The following is a 14,847-nucleotide window of genomic DNA, read 5'->3' on the forward strand; positions in this document are numbered from 1 at the left end:
CCACGGCGCGAGGAGTCTTCCTCCTTTGCTTCATCTTTCGCCGGCTGTGGGGTGATAGCTTCGGCTTCAGCCGCCACAGCAGACATGCATTGCAGGTAGCATGCAAAGCAACTTTTATTTTTCTTTCTTAATGAGCTGAGCTCGTCTTTGGACAGTTCAGAATTGCTGAGAAGACTTTCATATGTGGACTTGGTCTTCTTCCATAGTGCCCTTAGCTCCTCTTGCAGTAGTGCAAAGGTGTGCTTGTTCCGGGATTCGCCCGGGGTGGAGTTGAACTCTTGTTCAAACTCCACTATGGAATCAGCCAATCTAATATTAGTCTCCATTGATTTTATTAATTTGAATATTTTGTCTCTTTGAAGGTGTCGAGCTCGGAGGTAAACGACTTAGTGGCTTTGGTGTAAATGCAACCACAACAAAAAATTATAAAAGTGTTTTCGTTTTTGCTGTGATTGCGCTGTTTAAGTAAAAGCTTTAGGAACACACGAATTCTGATTGAATGTGTTAACACAGATAGCAATCTTATGTGAATAGTGCTAAGCAAAAATTTAATCAAATGTAAATTATGCCGTGTATGTAATGTGGCCAGTGATATGAACCACTTATAGAAATCCTCACGAGGATTGTGCAAGCCACAGATAGAAATCCTGACGAGGATTTAATGTGTATGCAGTGATATGGAAATAAACACAAATAGAAATCCTGACGAGGATTTAGTGTGTATAAACTGATATAAATGTAGTGATATGCAGCACAGATAGAAATCCTGCCGAGGATTTAATGTGTATGCAGTGATATGGAAATAAACACAGATAGAAATCCTGACGAGGATTTAGTGTGTATAAAATGATATAAATGTAGTGATATGCAGCACAGATAGAAATCCTGAGGTTCTAGTCGGTGCAAAGTGATATTAAGCACGGATAGAAGTCCTGAAAGGATTTAATGTGTCTACAGTGTTATGCAATGCAGAGAAGAGAATTGTCTGCCAAATATTTAATGTGTCTTAACAGGTGTGTTGGACACAGATAGAAATATTTTGAAAACTTAGCGTGTTTAAAAAAAATTAAAAACGCAGACGGTAATCCCAATGTGGATACAGTGTAAAATGTGAACCACAGATAAAAAATCCCAATGAGGATTTAATGTGAAACGCAGATAGAAATCCTGACGAGGATTAAATGTGTATACAAAGTGAAAGTGCACGCTGACTATTCCCGAGTAGCCAACCAGGGATCTTTCCCAATATAAAAAATAAATTTGTTTATCCAACTTACTGTGGAAAATTACGATTTAAAGTATTTATTAAGAAAAAAAAGTGATAAAGATACAGCTATATAATATAAAACTCAGTATAAATTGTGTGATCAAGCCACTAGCCACCCAACGTAGTGATACTTTTTTGGCTTTTGGTAATATTTCAGTTCGCAAACTGGTTACTAAAGTGAATTCCGTGATAGACAAGCTACGGCTATCAACCAAGTGAAATTATGGTTCCTGGCTAGGAAGTTTGTCAATGTATGTGACGATGAGGGGGTACAACACAGTGCAGTGATGAGTGTGAAAAAAAAAACTAAAAAAAAATTCACTGACTGTCTGCCTTGAGCGGTGTCGAGTAACCCTTACCACTGGTGGGGGGAATTACCCGATCGTCAAAAGGCGATTGGTGTGTTTATAACCACGAATTCTAACAATTTCACTTGCTTTGCCTTTTTTGTCTAACACGGAATGCACTTTCCGTGCGTAAATCACGCAACTAAAAAAATGTTTTGTGCAACCAAGCAACCACGTACCTTGTGTTTTTAGTTGATCGATGGGCAGCGATGTGTTGATGTGATGGACTGTAGAGTGATGACAAATTGTGATGATGATATGATGTGTATGACTGTAAGATGTGATGCTAATGTATGTGTTTGATGATGGACTTTGACTGATGAGTATGATGATGATAAGATTGTATGTGATGTCGTGACGATGATATTAGTGGACTGTATGAGTGATAATGGACTGTATGATGATGTGATCTCGACGTCAATAGACTGTATGTGATGATTTGTGGCTTATGTGTGCTCGCTTGTTTTGTGTTTTCGCTGGTTTTTATGTTGTTGGATATAATAAATAACCTCTTTCGACTTTGTTCGCTTTATCCAAACTATGAAAATTGGCAAAAATTTTTAAAAAAAGTGCTGTTTTCTCTGGAGTATGCGTCTGTATATTAATTTCCTCGGCTCGAAGGACCAATGTTTTGCGGGGCAGTGTGGACCCGGGGAAGTCGGGCGTGTGCGTCGCAAATAAAAAGAAAGCAAAGAAAAGAATTAGGGCGAGTAATAACAAATGTATTCACGTTATAAACAATATAAATTCTCAGCTTTATTTATTATCAAAAAGGGAATTGCTTCACAAACTAATTCGAATTCAATGTTCTTAAAATTGTTAATTACACATTCGTGCACGGCAAATGTTAGTAATATGACGACCGCAAATGGTTGGATAAATTACAATTCAAAAATAGAAATATTGGTGGCTGATTGCCAGACAATTGCCAAGTGCAAATTCTAATGTTAAAATCGCAATTATTAAGAAGAATCACAATAGCAAAGTGCGATTATAGCGTAAATTATATGCACAACCTATGAAAAGATACGTAATATGATAACTCACCTGTTCCAAAATAGAAAAGAAAGTTCAAAACCGCGAACAAGTCCGCGGCACCTGCCGATAGCTAACTTTCGTTGAGTTTTTCGCCTTCAAAGTTAGCTCTCGGCTGGTGTTAGCCGTTACCGGTAATAATAATAAATAAATAACTAATGTGCGTGTTAGGGTGGTCCGAAATATTTAGGCTGGTGGCCTAAACACACTCTGCGCGTTTAAATTATTTACATATTTCAGTGAAAAATATTACATACAGCCCGGTAGAACGGACATCAGAATATTTTGGAGTTCGAGTAGGGACAACCATACGTGGCGCAGAGTCGAGTAAAGTCTTTGGAAGGATTATGTATGAAGGACTTAGATTGTAACAGGAAAGAGTTCTTGTAATAATGAGTCACTAAGTGAACTAAATATAATGAGGAATAATAGGCATTTAAATAAAGATATACTTTGCGTTGATCATACAATTAAATAAAAGCGTTGTGCGCGTAAAATTTCTATTGATAGTCATAAGTAAGACCAACTGAACCTTAATCAGGTTATACTACGCTTCACATTTTTAGAAATGTCACACGTCCAACGCTTTTATTTAATTGTCTGATCAACGCCCTAGATTGATGAAGAGTGTGATAACTAGTAGCTAGGACCTACCTCATTATTTTCTAGCTTTTAGTATTATTATTACTTCATATTTATATGAATAAAACGGTTTAACTTAAAAAATTTTCTAAATTATTTTTTATATATATATAGGTAGAAGTTAAGGCAATATATACAAGTATACACTAACTTTAAATTTAATTTGCAAAAAAATAAAAACCAACTATATGACCAAAGAACGCAAATTAATTATCACCGTAATAAATGAGAAAAAATTTTTCTAGTATGAACTTTTATTTGTTTCAGTGTAAATTCTTATGTACGTGTATATTATCTATACACTGGTTCACAGGGATAAATGGATTTTTTGAATTTCTATATACATAACTATACTTCGTTGCGATTGTAACAATCGCTATTCTAATGATTTAATGAGCAAAATCCAAGAAAATATGCAAAAATTGGAAAAATAAGCGAAAGTGTAAAAAAATAAGAAAAAATTCAATAGTTACAAGTACCAGTGAATTTTTTGTTGGGTACTTATGCTCATAAAATAGTGTGTTGTTATTATTGAAAATGAACAAAACTGAAGTATCCAAAAGAAAGTGTGGTTATGTGAACCAGAAAATAGTGCAGTATCAATTTAAAAATAAATTTGCTAGGATAAAACTGCACTATGTTACCTTCAGCTTTGTCAGCTTTATCTTACTCCGGGTGGGGGGATATAGCTGATAGACAAAAGGCCGTATGAACACAACCACTTAAAAAAATTATTTGCCACAGTGCGTTCGAATATGTAACCACGTACCTTGGTTTTGTTGTTGCGTTGTTGTTGCCGCTTTCTTTGTTGTGGTGGTGATTTCGCCAAAATGTTGTTAAATATCTCGAAGGTCTTGAGTGTTAATATTATTGCCCAAAATTAATAATGATAATATGCCTTTCTTGTGATGTGGACTGTGAACGTGACAGCAGCAGCGCCTTTCTTCCTCCGTGGTTGAAATCCGATGGAAAACTCAGCTACCCGTGTTATGTTGCTTATTTGTTTGAGTGGCTATATGAGTGTGTATGCATGCGTGTTAGCAATACATGACAGTGTATTTATGTATGTACATATGTACAACTAACAGACCAATTCTAAATATTCTCGCGGAATTTTGTTCTCGCGGATTTTTTTATTCCCGCGGAAAAATTCCTCCAATTCTGTTCTCCTAGGGAAAACAATAATTGGGGAATAGGAATTTCGAATTTTCGAAGTCAGCTGTTTTGTCAATTGAAATTTCGTTGCACATTTCTTATTTTGTTTAAAAAATTTAAAAGTTTAATTATTGTTGCAAATTTGTTGGAAATTAAGAAATAAAATATAAACATTGCACAGTATTTATTGCATTTCATGTGGTATTCACTGAAATGAGTAATGAATTGGTGCCACAGCAACATCAACAGCGGAACATAAGAAGAAGACGGCCGCATAACACAAATCTGCCGGAGTTGCCTGCTTTCATTCAGCAAAGCAATTTTCTGGCGGCCAAGTTGAGTTGAATTCGTCCTTCATCATATGCCAAAATCTATTTAAGCCTTATTAAAAAATCCTTGCGCAAATTCTGGACGGCTGCATCAAATATGCGAAGAGCTCTTCCGTTGCTTATGATATACTTTTCGACTTAAAATAAAGAATATTGTGGTTGTAGTTGTTGTTGTATTAACAATGAGAATATTGTGGTAGAATATAAATACAACTTTTAGCACAAATTTGTACAAATTAGTGTTCTTTCTTAAAATAACCAATTTCCTTTAACTATTTTGATGCATTCCCTTTAATGTAACAAGTGAAAAAACTCCTATGAAATGGCAGAGAAATCTCCCTCTCCCTCACATTCATGATACCTACTTTTCTCCCATAACCGGTTTCCGCTTTTTCGAACATTGTTCAGAATAGGAGGAAAGGGAGAAGTGAAAAAACTCACAAGGAATTTTTATTTAGAATACGAGGAATGGGAGAGGGGAGAAAACTCGCACGGAATTTTCGTTTAGAATTGGGCTGTAAATAAATTGTACATTAGGGTGACCGTGTATAAAGGATATATATTTTTAGGTTCTGACTTAAATAGATTCTAACAAACGCTCTAGCTCAGCTTTGTTAACGACGATACTACTAATATTCAAATATATAAAACTCAGTTGCTAGACCCGTGTCTTATTTTTCGACTGCGTATGTTTTTTATATGCAGGACTATCTTTACTAAAAGCCTGATGATTAACATCGACATCAAAAACTTTTTTTTACTAATTCCTAAAATTAACACATTTAGCTATATTTGAGGTGTACTCTTTGCTGCCATGGGCTTCAGCACATTTGCTGCACGCTATTTTATTTGTACACTCATTGGCTTTGTGCTTATATCCCGAGCATTTAAAACATCTCAAAACGCTTACATATTCGTAAGCGAAACAAGTGTCCCACTCTATATAAAATTTTTATACTCAGCTGAGCAGAGCTCACAGAGTATATTAATTTTGTTCGCATAACGGTACCCCGTAACGGCATAAACTAATCGAGATAGATATAGACTTCTATATATCAATATGATCTGGGCGAAAAAAAAAAATTATTTCGCCATGTCCGTCCGTCCGTCCATCAGTCCGTCTGATCGTGAAAACGATAACTTGAGTAAATTTAGAGGTAACTTAACGACATTTGGTATGTAAGTTCCTGGGTACTCATCTCAGATCGTTATTTAAAATGAACGAAAACGTATTATAACGAAGCCCACTTTTTCGATATAGAAATTTTTGAAAAACCGAAAAAGTGCTATAATTCATTACCAAACACGGACAGTAGGTGGATTGACCTTAAGTCGCAGAATAGAAAATCAGTAAAATTTTGGACGAGGGGCGTGGCACCGCCCACTTTTAAAAGAAGGTAATTTCACCTTAATTATATCTTCAACATTCAACTCCAACATTTGTCTCCAAAGCTCTCAGCTGAGTATGTAATGTTCGGTTACACCCGAACTTAGCCTTCCTTATTTGTTTTTCTTGTAAAACATGTTCAGATGTTACTGCATCTGTTTCTACCAACGCAATTACACTTTCTTCCCTACGATATGTGTTTTCATACAGCACTAAAATTTTAAAATCTTTCCCAGCGCATGCATTGCATTGCTGTGATAGGTTTCGCTCCATTTGTGACTTAGGTACCCATGGAAATTTTACTGTCTTTGACTTATTTATGTCTTTCAATCAGTTGATATTCCCTCGAACCATCTACATTCATTTAAAAAATGGCCTGGTATTTTGCAGTAAGTGCACTGCTTACATATTGATTGATGTGTTGTTTGCATTGCAAACTTGCTGCTTTCGGTTTTTATAACCTTGCACTTTTTCGGCAGCGGCTTTTAATGTCTAGAAGTGCTGATCGACAAAATCTTTGATGTCACATAATTTTTGAAATTCTCTGGTCTTCTTGACAAAATTCTCATACAATTTGAATCCTTACATACACTAATTTTTAGTATCGAGTAATTGCCTTACGCTTTCAGCATTGTCACTATTTATGATTGATATATTATTCTATTCCACTGTGTTGTGAATAGAAAACTTATATTGTCATATCTTTGTTTAAGCACACTCCATGCCGCCTGAAAATTTTCAGTTGATATTGGCAGATGTTGTATAAACCGTGCAGCCTCGCCCTTCAAACAAAGGCGAAGGCGTAACTGTTTTCTGTACTCATTTTTATGACTTATAACTTGGAACACATTGTAAAAACTAGCCCAGTCTTTTATGTCGCCATAAAATACTGGAATTTTTAATTTTTCTAATTCCAGATTAGGGCAATAAGCTATTTTGGGGTCATCTTTCACTAAACATCTTTCTAAATGCCCAAGGTTTTCAAGGTATTCAGCAGAAACTTTGTCATATTCTTCTTCATTATTAAAATACTCCGATAACCCATTTATATAGGCATTTCTGATGTCAGAATATAAATTTTCCAAATATTTGATTTGGCTTTCCCAACCTCATGAGAAAGTTTTCTTTTAAGGTTTTGAATGTTCTTTATGAAGATCGCCATCTTCTGATCATTTTTTGGTTTAAATGTGACTTTATCGGAAAGATCATTTTTGAACCCTTTTACCACTTATTCGATGAAATGAATCTTTTTTTGATGTAATCCTCTTCGCCAAAGTCATCCGCCATAGGTTTTACGTGGTTGACGTAAAATTCTTTTCCATCCTTTCCAAGAGCTTTTACTATCTCCTCGGCTTTTGAAAGTGTAACTGTAACATCTGCTATATTATTGTATATTTGTAGCACTTTCTCACTGATGTCCAGCTGGCACTGAGTTTTCCTCTATTTATTCCATGTTCATTGATTCTTAATTGCTATTCTCCAAAGGAATCGTTGGAAGTTATTGATTTTGTCGCCTGGTTGACCATGCTGTGCCTCGACTCATAGCGGATGATATCCCTTTGGATTGTAAATTTATTATTATCTTTTTTTTAATTTGCGTATACTTTTCTCACTAATGCGGCACTCTGCTGTTCCGACTTACATAAATTAATTTTTTTTTTTCGGTAATGCTCTTTTCCATTGAGACTTACTTTACCTTTGCTGAACCCTATTGAGATCTTGTAAGAATCTGGTTTATTTAATAATGTACAAGTTCTTACATACAATTTCTTAAAATTATGTTCCTAATTTAATTATGTATGTTCGTGTGTGTGTTATTTAGTAACTTTTATTTTATATTTTATATTTCTATATATAAACAATCAGTAGGTCTTTATCTATTCAAAACATTTAATTGCATTTTAAAACGCTTATATATGCTTCACTTGTATGTATGTATGTTTGTAACTCTCTAGGCTAGGCGCGCAAAAGAGAGTTACGAACAAATAAATATATCCAGCGCCCAACACTTTTTTCACAATAGTTACGTTCCAATGATACGGTTAGAAATTTAGCATGCAAATACAACAACACCGTTGTGATCCTAACATTTATCTGGTTTAATTTCTGATCCCTATAGCAGTTCTGTTCGTTTCGTTTTCTGTAGTAGACTTTTGAGTTGGTAGCACTCGTGGCTCATCTCTACAGCAAGATCATACCTTTGTTTAGATTGTCAAAATCAGCGTTTTGGTGTTAGACGAATGTAACGGAATGAAAACATAAAACTCAGCAGCTTTTATGTGTAGTGAGAAAATGTTTTCAATGTATTGGTTTCATTTTGAGTTATCCATCTCCTTCTGACAATCCCTACTCCAGTGAAATGAAAAATATAAAATCAGCTGATAAGATGAGCCAACCATATAGTTGAGCCATGTTAGCACTGAAAAAAATATGTGTACATATGTGTATACATAAAAGATTTCGCCATATTTATAAGCAACAAGTAAGGAAGGCTAAGTTCGGGTGTAACCGAACATTACATACTCAGTTGAGAGCTATGGAGACAAAATAAGGAAAATCACCATGTAGGAAAATGAACCTAGGGTAACCCTGGAATGTGGTTGTATGACATGTGTATCAAATGGAAGGTATTAAAGAGTATTTTAAGAGAGAGTAGGCCATAGTTCTATGGATGGACGCCATTTAGGGATATCGCCATAAAGGTGGACCAGGGTTGACACTAGAATTTGTTTGAACGATATGGGTAAGGAGCATTTTAAGAGGGAGTGGGACTTAGGGTTATCGGTGGACGCCTTTTCGAGATATCGCCATTAAGGTGGACCAGGGGCGACTCTAGAATGTGTTTGTACGATATGGGTATCAAATGAAAGGTGGTAATGAGTATTTTAAAAGGGAATGGGTTTTAGTTCTATAGGTGAAGGCCTTTTCGAGAAATCGCCATAAACGTGGACCAGGGGTGACTCTAGAATATGTTTGTACGATATGGGTATCAAATGAAAGCTGTTAATGAGTATTTTGAAAAGGAGTGATCCTTAGTTCCATAGGTGGACGCCGTTTCGAGATATCACCTTAAAGGTGGACCAGGGGTGCCTCTAGAATGTGTTTGTACGATATGGGAATCAAATGAAAGGTGTTACTGAGCATTTTAAGAGGGAGTGGGCATGAGGTCTATAGGTGGACGCCTTTTCGAGATATCGCCATTAGGGTGGGCCAGGGTGACTCTAGAATGTTTGTACGATATGGGTATCAAACGAAAGGTGTTACTGAGCATTTTAAGAGGGAGTGGGCATGAGGTCTATAGGTGGACGCCTTTTCGAGATATCGTCATTAGGGTAGGCCAGGGGTGACTCTAGAATGTGTTTGTACGATATGGGTATCAAACGAAAGGTGTTACTGACCATTTTAAGAGGGAGTGGGCATTAGGTCTATAGGTGGACGCCTTTTCGAGATATCGCCATTAGGGTGGGCCAGGGGTGACTCTAGAATGTTTGTACGATATGGGTATCAAACGAAAGGTGTTATTGAGCATTTTAAGAGGGAGTGGGCATGAGGTCTATAGGTGGACGCCTTTTCGAGATATCGCCATTAGGGTGGGCCAGGGGTGACTCTAGAATGTTTGTACGATATGGGTATCAAACGAAAGGTGTTACTGAGCATTTTAAGAGGGAGTGGGCATGAGGTCTATAGGTGGACGCCTTTTCGAGATATCGCCATTAGGGTGAGCCAGGGATGACTCTAGAATGTTTGTACGATATGGGTATCAAATGATAGATGGTAATGAGTATTTTAAAAGGGAGTAATCCTTAGTTCTATAGGTGGACGTCTCTTCGAGATATCGCCATAAAGGTGGACCAAGGGTGACTCTAGAATGTTTGTACGATATGGGTATCAAACCAAAGGTGTTACTGAGCATTTTAAGAGGGAGTGGGCATGAGGTCTATAGGTGGACGCCTTTTCGAGATATAGTCATTAGGGTAGGCCAGGGGTGACTCTAGAATGTGTTTGTACGATATGGGTATCAAACGAAAGGTGTTACTGACCATTTTAAGAGGGAGTGGGCATTAGGTCTATAGGTGGACGCCTTTTCGAGATATCGCCATTAGGGTGGGCCAGGGGTGATTCTAGAATTTGTTTGTACGATATGGGTATCAAATGAAAGGTGGTAATGAGTATTTAAAAGGGAGTAATCCTTAGTTCTATAGGTGGACGCCTTTTCGAGATATCGCCATAAAGGTGGGCCAAGGGTGACTCTAGAATGTTTGTACGATATGGGTATCAAACGAAAGGTGTTTCTGAGCATTTTAAGATGGAGTGGGCATTAGGTCTATAGGTGGACGCCTTTTCGAGATATCGCCATTAGGGTGGCCAGGGTGACTCTAGAATGTGTTTGTACGATATGGGTATCAAATGAAAGGTGGTAATGAGTATTTTAAAAGGGAGTAATCCTTAGTTCTATAGGTGGACGCCTTTTCGAGATATCGCCATAAAGGTGGACCAAGGGTGACTCTAGAATGTTTGTACGATATGGGTATCAAACGAAAGGTGTACTGAGCATTTTAAGAGGGAGTGGGCATTAGGTCTATAGGTGGACGCCTTTTCGAGATATCGCCATCAGGGTGGGCCAGGGGTGACTCTAGAATGTTTGTACGATATGGGTATCAAACGAAAGGCGTTACTGAGCATTTTAAGAGGGAGTGGGCATTAGGTCCATAGTTGGACGCCCTTTTCGAGAAATCGCCGTTAGGGTGGGCCAGGGGTGACTCTAGAATGTTTGTACGATACGGGTATCAAACGAAAGGGGTTACTGAGCATTTTAAGAGGGAGTGGGCATGAGGTCTATAGGTGGACGCCTTTTCGAGATATCGTCATTAGGGTAGGCCAGGGGTGACTCTAGAATGTGTTTGTACGATATGGGTATCAAACGAAAGGTGTTACTGACCATTTTAAGAGGGAGTGGGCATTAGGTCTATAGGTGGACGCCTTTTCGAGATATCGCCATTAGGGTGGGCCAGGGGTGACTCTAGAATGTTTGTACGATATGGGTATCAAACGAAAGGTGTTATTGAGCATTTTAAGAGGGAGTGGGCATGAGGTCTATAGGTGGACGCCTTTTCGAGATATCGCCATTAGGGTGGGCCAGGGGTGACTCTAGAATGTTTGTACGATATGGGTATCAAACGAAAGGTGTTACTGAGCATTTTAAGAGGGAGTGGGCATGAGGTCTATAGGTGGACGCCTTTTCGAGATATCACCATTAGGGTGAGCCAGGGATGACTCTAGAATGTTTGTACGATATGGGTATCAAATGATAGATGGTAATGAGTATTTTAAAAGGGAGTAATCCTTAGTTCTATAGGTGGACGTCTCTTCGAGATATCGCCATAAAGGTGGACCAAGGGTGACTCTAGAATGTTTGTACGATATGGGTATCAAACCAAAGGTGTTACTGAGCATTTTAAGAGGGAGTGGGCATGAGGTCTATAGGTGGACGCCTTTTCGAGATATAGTCATTAGGGTAGGCCAGGGGTGACTCTAGAATGTGTTTGTACGATATGGGTATCAAACGAAAGGTGTTACTGACCATTTTAAGAGGGAGTGGGCATTAGGTCTATAGGTGGACGCCTTTTCGAGATATCGCCATTAGGGTGGGCCAGGGGTGATTCTAGAATTTGTTTGTACGATATGGGTATCAAATGAAAGGTGGTAATGAGTATTTAAAAGGGAGTAATCCTTAGTTCTATAGGTGGACGCCTTTTCGAGATATCGCCATAAAGGTGGGCCAAGGGTGACTCTAGAATGTTTGTACGATATGGGTATCAAACGAAAGGTGTTTCTGAGCATTTTAAGATGGAGTGGGCATTAGGTCTATAGGTGGACGCCTTTTCGAGATATCGCCATTAGGGTGGCCAGGGTGACTCTAGAATGTGTTTGTACGATATGGGTATCAAATGAAAGGTGGTAATGAGTATTTTAAAAGGGAGTAATCCTTAGTTCTATAGGTGGACGCCTTTTCGAGATATCGCCATAAAGGTGGACCAAGGGTGACTCTAGAATGTTTGTACGATATGGGTATCAAACGAAAGGTGTACTGAGCATTTTAAGAGGGAGTGGGCATTAGGTCTATAGGTGGACGCCTTTTCGAGATATCGCCATCAGGGTGGGCCAGGGGTGACTCTAGAATGTTTGTACGATATGGGTATCAAACGAAAGGCGTTACTGAGCATTTTAAGAGGGAGTGGGCATTAGGTCCATAGTTGGACGCCCTTTTCGAGAAATCGCCGTTAGGGTGGGCCAGGGGTGACTCTAGAATGTTTGTACGATACGGGTATCAAACGAAAGGGGTTACTGAGCATTTTAAGAGGGAGTGGACATTAGGTCTATAGGTGGACGCCTTTTCGAGATATCGCCATTAGAGTGGGCCAGGGGTGACTCTAGAATGTTTGTACGATATGGGTATCAAACGAAAGGTGTTACTGAGCATTTTAAGAGGTAGTAGGCATTAGGTCTATAGGTGGACTCCTTTTCGAGATATCGCCATTAGGGTGGGCCAGGGGTGACTCTAGAAGGTGTTTGTACGACATGGATATCAATTTAAAGGTATTAATGAGGGTTTTAAAAGCGATTGGCCCTTAGATGTATATGTGAAGGCGTTCTCGCGATATCGACCAAAATATGGACCAGGTGATCCAGAAAATCATCTATCGGGTACTGTTAATTTATTTATATATGCAATACCACTAACAGTATTCCTGCCAAGATTCCAAGGGCTGTTGATTTCGCCTTGTAGAACTTTTTCATTTTCTTCTACTTAATATGGTAGGTGTCACACCCATTTTACAAAGTTTTTTCCAAAGTTATATTTTGCGTCAATAAACCAATCCAGTTACCATGTTTCATCCCTTTTTTCGTATTAAAGTGAGTTCAGATAAATACGTGGGCTAAGTTTAGTAAAGATATATCGGTTTTTGCTCAAGTTATTGTGTCAACGGCCGAGCGGAAGGACAGGCGGTGGACTGTGTATAAAAACTGGGCGTGGCTTCCACCGATTTCGCCCATTTTCACAGAGAACAGTTACCGTCATAGAATCTATGACCCTACCAATTTTGAGAAGGATTGGTAAATTTTTGTTCGACTTATGGCATTAAAAGTATTCTAGAAAAACTAAATGAAAATGGGCGGAGCCACGCCCATTTTGAAATTTTCTTTTATTTTTGTATTTTGTTGCATCATATCATTACTGGAGTTGAATTTTGACTTAATTTACTTATATACAGTAAAGATATTAAATTGTTTGTTAAAATTTGAATTTAAAAAAATTTTTTTTTAAAAAGTGGGCGTGTTCTTCGTCCAATTTTGCTAATTTTTATTTAGCACATATATAGTAATAGTAGTAACGTGCCTAACAAATTTCACATTGATATCTTCAATGACTGCCAAATTACAGCTTGCAAAACTTTTAAATTACCTTCTTGTAAAAGTGGGCGGTGCCACGCCCATTGTCCAAAATCTTACTATTTTTCTATTCTGCGTCATAACCCATCTACCAAGTTTCATCGCTTTAACCGCCTTTGGCAATGAATTATCGCATTTTTTCGGTTTTTAGAAATTTTCGATATCGAAAAAGTGGGCGTGGTTATAGTCCGATATCGTTCATTTTAAATAGCGATCTGAGATGAGTGCTCAGGAACCTACATACCAAATTTCATCAAGATACCTCAAAATTTACTCAAGTTATCGTGTTAACGGACGGACGGACGGACGGACGGACATGGCTCAATCAAATTTTTTTTCGATCCTGATTATTTTGATATATGGAAGTCTATATCTATCTCGATTCCTTTATATATGTACAACCAACCGATATCCAATCAAACTTAATATACTCTGTGAGCTCTGCTCAACTGAGTATAAAAACACGGAAAGAATAAACAACTTGAAGAAAATGTAAGAAATAAATAGTTTGTTTACGTGCGAAACTATTTAAATGTTAATAATTTTATCAGTATGTTCGATTTTTCTGTACGTTTCTTCTTCTTATTTTCAACAAAACAGATGTTTTTTATTAGTGCTACCAGCTCTCATTAAGTTGATCCAGATCGTTCGACTGAGATTTGATCGTGAGACGATAAGTCAATGGAACGCTCCCAAAAATACTGGTATTTTTCGTTCATTATTGTTTATACTTATTTTGGAAATTAATTTTAAATTTTTATTACGAAATTATTTATTGCTTGTGTGCATTTGTGGCACTTACAAGCTGGCACATATTTTATAAAGCTCCTAATTTTTTCTTAAATAATGCTATTTACTCACAGTTAATCCTTTTATTTTATTCATTTCGTTGCTGTTTGTTATACTCAGTTGAGCAGAGCTCACAGAGTATATTAAGTTTGATTGGATAACGGTTGGTTGTACATATCTAAAGGAATCGAGATAGATATAGACTTCCATATATCAAAATAATCAGGATCGAAAAAAAATTTGATTGAGCCATGTCCGTCCGTCCGTCCGTCCGTTAACACGATAACTTGAGTAAATTTTGAGGTATCTTGATGAAATTGTATGTAGGTTCCTGAGCACTCATCTCAGATCGCTATTTAAAATGAACGATATCGGACTATAACCACGCCCACTTTTTCGATATCGAAAATTTCGAAAAACCGAAAAAGTGCGATAATTCATTAC

At 37.5% G+C, this 14,847-nt stretch overlaps 1 protein-coding gene across 27 annotated transcripts in view; it reads left to right on the forward strand.

The window, feature by feature from the left end:
- Positions 1 to 14,847, forward strand: part of zfh2 (Zn finger homeodomain 2) — a 2,927,436-nt gene that overhangs the window by 1,725,367 nt on the left and 1,187,222 nt on the right. The window lies entirely within an intron of this gene.

Source organism: Eurosta solidaginis, chromosome X (assembly GCF_040869045.1).
Source record: "Eurosta solidaginis isolate ZX-2024a chromosome X, ASM4086904v1, whole genome shotgun sequence".
Classification (NCBI taxonomy): Eukaryota; Metazoa; Arthropoda; class Insecta; order Diptera; family Tephritidae; genus Eurosta; species Eurosta solidaginis.